This window comes from Procambarus clarkii, chromosome 20, assembly GCF_040958095.1.
Source record: "Procambarus clarkii isolate CNS0578487 chromosome 20, FALCON_Pclarkii_2.0, whole genome shotgun sequence".
NCBI classification, from domain to species: domain Eukaryota; kingdom Metazoa; phylum Arthropoda; class Malacostraca; order Decapoda; family Cambaridae; genus Procambarus; species Procambarus clarkii.
In genome coordinates, this window is record NC_091169.1 from 34,409,056 (window position 1) to 34,417,379 (window position 8,324).

Sequence of the window (8,324 nt, forward strand, 5' to 3'; positions counted from 1 at the left end):
GTGCTCTTTCCCTTAGTTCACTTGTCTTGCTTGTGATCCCATCTATGTTTGAGTACATCACCCTGAAACTGACTCTCTTCTGCTTCTTTTCTGGGGGGGACCTTTGGGATCTGGGGTGAGTGGGAGCTGGGGGGACCTGGCACGGGGGGATTGGTGGAGGAGGGAGGGCTTGGGGTGGTGGGGGAGAGGGGGAGGGTACAGGGGGTGGATAAGAGGGGGAGGGTACAGGGGGTGGATAAGAGGGGGAGGGTACAGGGGGTGGATAAGAGGGGGAGGGTACAGGGGGTGGGTAAGAGAGGGAGGGTTGGGGAAGCATGGGGGGAGGAGAGGCTGTGGGGGATAGGGGAGATGGGGGGGCTTGGGGGGAGAGAAAAGGGTGGAGGGCTTGGGGGGCGTGGGGGAAAAGGGAGGGCTGAGGTGGGTGAGGAAGAGGGGAGGGTTTAGGGGAGTGGGGGAGAGGGGAAGACTTAGGTGGGGTGGGGGAGAGTGGGGGGCTTAGGGGGGAGGGGGAGAAGGGAGGGCATGGGGGTGGGAGAGACGGGAAGGCATGTGGGAGAAGGGAGGGCATGGGGGATGGGGGAGAAGGGAGGTCCTGGGGAGAGGGGTGAGGGGGAGAAGGGGGGTGAGTGGGGGGAGGGGGGTGGGTGGGGGGAGGGTGCCCTAGGTGGGTACTTAGTGGGGGGCTGACAGGGGATGGGGCAGGTTGGGTGTCTGTTGGGTAGAATTTGGGGGTGGTGCCCCAATCCCTGTGGCTGTTGCACTGTTTGAGGAGGGTTCTCCACTTCCCTCTGGGATTGTAGGGTTCTGGGTTGTGGTACTCTGATTTCCTTCTCTCTCCCTGCGCTCCTTCCTCGCGTCTGCTGTCCGTATTCTCTCTTCCCTTGTCATATCCCTCTGCAGGAATATTTTCTTGAACTTCTCTACACCTTTTAGACAACACTTCCTTGCTAGCAGTTCCTCTTTCGCGATTTCGCTCATGAAAACCACCTTTATCATTCGGTCTCTGTCCTTGTTGTACTTTCCAAGCCTGAAAACCTTTTTAACATTTCGCTCAGCTCCCTCCATCCTTACCTCTTTAAGGATCTCTTTAATCATGTTTTTGTCCTTGTCTCTCCGCTCCTTTGGTCTGGTCCCTGTTTGTTCTTCAATGCCTGCTACCACTACTGTGTGTGTGTGTGTGTGTGTGTGTGTGTACATTACAAACGAGTGTTCGTCGCGATGGTGTCCGATACAAAAGGTCAACTATGAGTTATGGCTGGCTTGCGTGGGTCCAGTTGGCTCCGGTGCTGGCGAATGGAAAATAATCCCCGGTCAGTGTACCTGTTTAGCAGCGGTTGGCCCTCCGCCACCAGCTGCCGTACTTCCCACACCACGGTACTCTCCTGACCACAGTACACAGCACATCCCGGTACACCCCCCTAACCAAGGTACACTCCATTGCACAATTCACAATCCTGAACAACACGGATTTAGAGCGGGGAGATTCTACCTTTCGTACACGGAAGATCTCAAATATCAACAGTGAATATGTGGGCTTGCGGGCCGCTCCAGGCAACGGCCTGTTGGACCAAGTTATTACAAGACAAGCCTGGCCCCAAGCTGGGCTTGGGAAGGGAGGGAATTATCATGGGAAAGCGTCAAGCTATTGCGACTATGTAGCACTTGGAAGAGGTCAGGATAACGATTTGGCATGGGGCGGGAGGGAAGGAATGGTGCCCCAACCACTTGTGGACGGTCGGTGATTAAACGCCGACCTGCATGACGCGAGACCGTCGCTCTACCGTCCAGTCCAAACATTGGGGAGTAAAAAAAGCTTCCAGCAAGACCCACTCCTGGTATACCTCAGACTAGGGTACACCCCACGTCACGGTACACCCCCACGTCACGGTACACCCCACATGAGGGTACCACGAGTGTACCACACACTGAACATTGGTGACTCTTCAGGACTGGTGCCGCGGCCTGGGGGAGGGGCGTGTCTCGAAGCGCTGTTGGTAACACTGAAATAATAATTAATAATACATAATAAATCTAATAAAAATAAAAATGCTAAACATATACAAGAATAATAATATATAAAATATGAATAATTATACATGGAATATCGGTGAAGAATTTTGGTGTATATGAAAATTATTATTAATAATTTCCAATTACGCACAGCGTATAGTGTATGCTGGAACACTTTCCTAAGTGTGTGTGTGTATAGCCTCTCCTCACACACTTCCACATCATTCTCGGTGAATCCTTTCAGTTTGATCAACTGTGTCTTTGTTCTTGTTGCACTCCCACCACCTCTTCCCTGACGTGACTGTGAAGCAACTTTGCTTCAGTCTTCCCTAAAGTTGCAACGTCGTTTTCAAATTACCTTTCACCTTCTCGCTTTCTGGGGGTGCTCATTTCTGGACTTCTGGCATCCCTCCTCTGTTCACTGATGTTCTTTTGTTCTGGTATTGTTTACGAGGTAGTCTGGGGGATTCCAACCCCCCATTGGTCATTTCAGCGGGAAACCGGGTCTCATCCGATCCTACGGTTAGATGATTTCGGGGTTTAGCGTCTCCGCGGCCCGGTCCTCGACCAGGCCTCCTTTTTGTTACATATCCCCAGGAAGCAGTCCATTGCAGCTGTCTAACTCCCAGGTACCTATTTACTGCTAGGTAACAGGGGCATCAGGGTGATAGAAACTTTGCCCATTTTGTTTCTGCCATCAACCGGGATCGAACCCGGACCCTAGGATTACGAGTCCAGAGCGCCGTCCACTCAGCTATCAGGCCCCCACAACTGTGTGTGTGGGGGAAGGGGGGGGGAGTACCAACTCGCTTGAGTACAATATACAGTCTTGACTCCACTATCAGCTCCCTGTGATAAGTAGCTTCCTGTTTAGTACAAAGATAAGTAGCATTATCTGCCGCCTGCTATAGTTTTCTAGCTAGCATCACGCGTCTCTCTCTCTCTCTCTCTCTCTCTCTCTCTCTCTCTCTCTCTCTCTCTCTCTCTCTCTCTCTCTCTCTCTCTCTCTGTGTTCTTGTGTTCTCGTGACATGAGCAGCGTCCGGTCTGCGTCAGTGTTGTTTGGTGTTGTGATTACCGTTTTCTACTGCTTCCTGGTGATAGTGGGAGGGGAGGGAGAAGAGAGAAGCCAGGTAGAGAAGGGGGGAAGGAAAGACGTAGAAGATGGTAGGGGAGAGAGAGAGAGAGAGAGAGAGAGAGAGAGAGAGAGAGAGAGAGAGAGAGAGAGAGAGAGAGAGAGAGAGAGAACAGAAACAGGACGGCGAAAAGAAAGAGCTAGGTAGAGCAAGGAAAACAAAAATATCCAGCGACATGAAAAAGACAGAACAGAGAGGCACTCAGACAGACAGACAGTGTGTGTGTTTCTTGCAGAATGACGTAGCACTTCCTCCCCAGGATGCAAGCTGACAGGAAGACCGTATCTTGCCAGCTTCTGCCTGGTTCTTACGCTGCAACATATTTGAATATTTCCTTCGGTCTCTTCGAACCTTATGGTAAAATAAACAATAGTTTCATGGGGGGGACTGAGCCAAATGGTCCCATGTTGTGTACGAAGACCAGATACTCCCTGTGGTGATGGGTGGGTAAGAGTTATGAGTCTCTGGACTCGTGTATAAATGTAGGTATATACTCACCTCGTTGTGCTTGCGGGGGTTGAGCTCTGGCTCTTTGGTCCCGCCTCTCAACTGTCAATCAACTGGTGTACAGATTCCTGAGCCTACTGGGCTCTATCATATCTACACTTGAAACTGTGTATGGAGTCAGCCTCCACCACATCACTGCCTAATGCATTCCATCTGTTAACTACTGACACTGAAAAAGTTCTTTCTAACGTCCCTGTGGCTCATTTGGGTACTCAGTTTCCACCTGTGTCCCCTTGTTCGCGTACCACCTGTAATGTATGTAGCACATACATGCATACACAAATAAAGAATACAACGTCGAAATTAAGACACACCAAAAATATACTTGTTAAGAACTAAGGGTAACTGTGTATACACAGAAGGTTGAGGTCACAGTAATTACTAAAGCGTGGTTAAAAGTAATTTCTGGATCTTTAATTGCCTAGTATCATATGAGGCAATAAATTAGTTCACACTAACAGACTCAGACGAGGCGGCGGCCAGGAATCTTTGTTCTCAAGAACAAAAACAAATTCTTTAAGAACTTTCGTAAACAAAGGTAAATATTTTAGCAGTGTGACGATTATAAAGAAAACGCAAGTTTAGAAGTGACTGTTTTTTATTGTGTTTTAGAATGATTTAGATTAAGATTGTTTAGATTGTGTTTTAACGCGTTACTTGTGGTTTAAGAGGGTTCCAAGCTCCCTATTCAGTGTTCTCGCACTGATCCGTAGTGGCAGACCTTAACTGGGTTTCTTGTGAGATACTTTTCAGTTAATTTCAAGAGTCTTTCCTTGACGCTCGTGAATGCAAGCTCATAAAGGGTCTCTTTATGCCTTAACGGAAGCTCATTTGATGTCGACAGAGTATTTGGCCGTAGTTAGATAAACAGTTTACTACGCAGTTGTGTGTGTGTATGTATATATATATATATATATATATATATATATATATATATATATATATATATATATATATATATATATATATATATATATTAGTATATTTTGGTAGCAGTCTTTCCTGTAGACATATATTATTAAATATGACCGAAAAAGTAAGATTAATAATTCTAACACGAATTTTCTCAATCTTTCGTACATTACGCTTCACTGTTGGAGGTAAATCAAAAATCAATTCTCCAAAATTCATTTTTATTTCTAGTCTGACGCGACACGGGCGCGTTTCGTAAAACTTATTACATTTTCAAAGACTTTAGTTCACAAATACACAACTGATTAGAACTTACGTATCTCCGATTTTATATCTACATTGGAGTGAGGTGGGAGGGGTGATGTGGCATTAACACAAGACAGAACAAGAGGGGATATTAATAGGGTATTAAAAGTATCAACACAAGACAGAACACAAACAATGGGTATTGAATAGAAGTGTTTGTAGAAAGCCTATTGGTCCATATTTCTTGATGCTTCTATATTGGAGCGGAGTCTTGAGGTGGGTAGAATATAATTGTGCAATAATTGGCTGTTGATTGCTGGTGTTGACTTCTTGATGTGTAGTGCCTCGCAAACGTCAAGCCGCCTGCTATCGCTGTATCTATCGATGATTTCTGTGTTGTTTACTAGGATTTCTCTGGCGATGGTTTGGTTGTGGGAAGAGATTATATGTTCCTTAATGGAGCCCTGTTGCTTATGCATCGTTAAACGCCTAGAAAGAGATGTTGTTGTCTTGCCTATATACTGGGTTTTTTGGAGCTTACAGTCCCCAAGTGGGCATTTGAAGGCATAGACGACGTTAGTCTCTTTTAAAGCGTTCTGTTTTGTGTCTGGAGAGTTTCTCATGAGAAGGCTGGCCGTTTTTCTGGTTTTATAGTAAATCGTCAGTTGTATCCTCTGATTTTTGTCTGTAGGGATAACGTTTCTATTAACAATATCTTTCAGGACCCTTTCCTCCGTTCTATGAGCTGTGGAAAAGAAGTTCCTGTAAAATAGTCTAATAGGGGGTATAGGTGTTGTGTTAGTTGTCTCTTCAGAGGTTGCATGGCTTTTCACTTTCCTTCTTATGATGTCTTCGATGAAACCATTGGAGAAGCCGTTATTGACTAGGACCTGCCTTACCCTACAGAGTTCTTCGTCGACTTGCTTCCATTCTGAGCTGTGGCTGAGAGCACGGTCGACATATGCGTTAACAACACTCCTCTTGTACCTGTCAGGGCAGTCGCTGTTGGCATTTAGGCACATTCCTATGTTTGTTTCCTTGGTGTAGACTGCAGTGTGGAAACCTCCGCCCTTTTCCATGACTGTTACATCTAGAAAGGGCAGCTTCCCATCCTTTTCCATCTCGTAAGTGAAACGCAGCACGGAACTCTGCTCAAATGCCTCCTTCAGCTCCTGCAGATGTCTGACATCAGGTACCTGTGTAAAAATGTCGTCAACATACCTGCAGTATATGGCCGGTTTCAAGTTCATGTCGACTAAGACTTTTTGCTCGATGGTACCCATGTAGAAGTTTGCAAACAGGACACCTAGGGGAGAACCCATGGCGACCCCATCTACTTGCTTATACATGTGCCCATCCGGGCTCAAGAAGGGTGCCTCTTTAGTACAAGCTTGGAGTAGTTTCCTCAGAATATTTTCTGGCATGTCAAGAGGAGTACAGGCTGGATCACGATACACTCTGTCGGCTATCATTCCGATTGTCTCGTCCACAGGTACGTTGGTAAACAGCGATTCTACGTCCAACGAGGCTCTTATCCCTGTGGCCCGTGTGCCCCGCAGTAAGTCAACAAATTCCTTTGGAGACTTCAGGCTGAAGGCGCAATATATATATATATATGAACTCGTTGTACTGAACGGGGTGAGAATAGCTTCAGCTACCTCATCTATGTTTATATTTATACCTCAATAGCCTTATTTCAATTTCAATTTCAGTGCAGTTAGATGTGCTCCTTCCTTGAATGAATCCGTTCATATTGTCTCCTAATCGACCTATTTTATGAGACTAAGTGCGTATAGATGAGTGCATCTAGGTAAGTACATCTTGGAGAATATCAGCCATTCATCGGAAGATTTTATTTGGTATGTTAATTCATTTTCCAGGTAAATAGAGGTGAGGTAGCCTTGACAGCACAGAGGAGAGTGTGGTTCATGATGAGGGGGTTGGTCACTGTCATGAATGGTCCCTTGTACCCCCCTTACGACAGATTTTCCCATCCCCCTTGTACCCACCACCACAGACCCTCCCCTTTCTTGTACATTCTAGCTAGTCATTAAGGAGAAATGTGTGTGTGTGTGTGTGTGTGTGTGTGTGCGCGCGCGCGCGCGTGTGTGCGCGTGTGTTGCAGTGGTCAGAGACCAATGGCGGCCTGGGTTCGAATCCTCTGAGGGATCATAATACTTATATATGTATATATCCATACGTAAATACCTGACACCTACACATACGAACCCCGGGACTCTCGTTAACCAGTTATACTGGTCAACACCTGGACCCTCATTGAGTCAGGTATGCAGCTGTAGACTCGATACATAATTCCCACATTCTCTCATGTTAATATAACAACCGTACCTAATTGGCAGTTATCAAAGAGTAACAATCACTATTACTCCCTAATTTAAGGACTATTTCGTCAATGGTCATGACCTATTATGAATGGGTTTTTTTATAATGCGTGTGCTGTAATTGTAATATATAATGTGTGTGTAAGTTAACGAATGGTGTACCCGGTGTGATCCCAGTCTCTCTCACTCTCTCGCATCTCTTGTTCTCTCTCTTCCTCTCTCTTGTACTCTCTCTCCCTCTCTCTTGTTCTCTCTCTCTCCCTCTCTCTCTTGTTCTTTCTTCCTCTCTCTTGTTCTCTCTCCTCCTATTCTGTCTCCCAGTTGGCAACATATACTTGAGTAACAACGTCTCATCAACATTATTGATGCTAAATAAACATTAACTCTCCACGTTATTGACGCCAACCAACTTAGATAACAGGAGAGAAATTTGTTGGTAAACACACTATGGACAATCAACCCCCACATTTCAGACGTCATCAAAGTTGTTGGTTTTTGCAATATGAGCCAACCATACTTAAAAAGGGGCATGGGGGGGTGACCCTGAACCACCCTATGACACCATACAATCACAATTCACCGTGGACAATTGCCTGAGGTTAACCACAATTGGCTGGACTACAGTCCTAAACAGACATAATCCTTTTTAGATTCTAGTGTAGGTACCCAGCTGCACCCTTCCTTCTCTTTCCCCTTCCCTTTCCCCTTCCCTCTCTCTTCCTCTCTTCACATGGAGGGGGTTTGTTAGATGCCGATATTTATTAAAGTGCTGCACTGGTGCTAATCCCGACTGGCCTATGACACGCCCACACCCCACATGGTCCATGTGTAAAAGTCGTGAGAGGCTAGCTCCAACGTCTGGCCTACAACCATACACCCAACACTGAAATACACCCCTAACACCCGCGATACTTCCTGGAATCCTTCAACACCCGCGATACTTTCTGGAATCCTTCAACACCCGCGATATTTTCTTTTGTTCTGATTATCCAGGATTCCAGTAGTATACAAATATTATCTCCTGGAGCCCTTCAACACACCACCATTATACACGAGGTCACTGTATTATACACACACGCAGGCTGCTGGAATCACTCAATATACATACAATGCAATATAAAAACCCCACACCTGTGTGTATATGTGAAATTTATGTAAAGAATTTACACCAA

General features: G+C 46.0%; 1 long non-coding RNA gene across 2 annotated transcripts in view; it reads right to left on the reverse strand.

The window, feature by feature from the left end:
- Positions 1 to 1,170: 1,170 nt before the first annotated feature.
- LOC138366912 (uncharacterized) overlaps positions 1,171 to 8,324 on the reverse strand; it is a 29,448-nt gene continuing 22,294 nt past the window's right edge. For both annotated transcript variants that reach the window (XR_011229250.1, XR_011229249.1), the window contains one exon: positions 1,171 to 2,000. This is a non-coding gene — a long non-coding RNA (uncharacterized lncRNA). The remainder of the gene's footprint in view (positions 2,001 to 8,324) is intronic.